Below are 1,113 nucleotides of genomic sequence, written 5' to 3'. Positions count from 1 at the left end.
CAAGGTCGTTTGTTGGTCATCTTCGACACAAGTGAATTTCGTAGCTCTGTAGAAGCACCTAAGGCTTACCGAGCTGTCGCTTAAAGTGATAAATGTTGCTCTGCCTTTGCTGCCACTTGTTTCCTCGTTGCGAAAGCGCCTCCAAATGCGCCTACCGAGTCATCCCTCAAGGAAATCGCAATTTGTATCCGGCTTAAAGCACTTATGGTGCCACAAGCTCGGATCTATAGAAGACCGAGACGCGGTCGACCGCCTGTATACGCGAAAGCGACGTTGCGAACTAGCGCTTGCAGCAGATATTCCTTCTATAGGTGAAATTTGCTTATCATTGGCAATTGAGGCCGGACAACCTTAACTATTCTGTTCCAATTCTTTTCGCTTTCGCACTTTGTCATCGGTCCAAAGTGCTTGTGTTTTACATCATCACCACAATGGGCCGGTCGTCAGCAGTGAATCTCGAAAAAAGAATAGGATCTAGCAAAAGGAATCGTTACACTGCAGCTTGTCACCGAGTTCATAAATATTCAAATTGGCACGAGTCATACTGAAAGCCAGGTGACGCTAATAGAACTCGACGCTTTCTTTTAGGAGGAAAATACGTAGATTAAAAGCATTTGTTGTTCTTTTTTAACGGGTTAAATTCTGCGTTTTACGCAAGGACGACTTCTGCTAATACCATCTATGAATAAATGTATTTACTTATTGACCCATTTAGGCCACGGAATAAAAAATAACAAGGAATGAGAGTAGCAGAAGAAGAGCCGTACAAAGAGCTTGGAAAAAGTTTAGAGAACAGATTGTCGTCTAGCGCTGTCGTGGACTCGTGGGCGCACTGCCTGAATGTACAGAGGGAGAAAGCAAAGAGAAGAAGGCAGGGAGGTCAACCAGATGAGCGTTCTGTTGGCCACCGTACACTGGAATGAGGGAAAGGAGCAATAGAAAGAAGAAAAGAGAGAGTGAGCACTGGAAGGATCCAGTAGCACGAACAGCAGACGGCCACAAAAGTTTACAGGACACAAGATTTCGGAGAAAGCTGAACTACTTCAAGTACTGGGAATACGGCTTCAGATTCATTCTTTCAGAGTAATTTTGCGACTTATCCAGTGATTAGAA

This window comes from Dermacentor silvarum, chromosome 6, assembly GCF_013339745.2.
Source record: "Dermacentor silvarum isolate Dsil-2018 chromosome 6, BIME_Dsil_1.4, whole genome shotgun sequence".
In the NCBI taxonomy this organism is placed as follows: Eukaryota; Metazoa; Arthropoda; class Arachnida; order Ixodida; family Ixodidae; genus Dermacentor; species Dermacentor silvarum.
The sequence above is the reverse complement of the archived record's forward strand: the minus strand, read 5'-3'. Positions refer to the sequence as shown.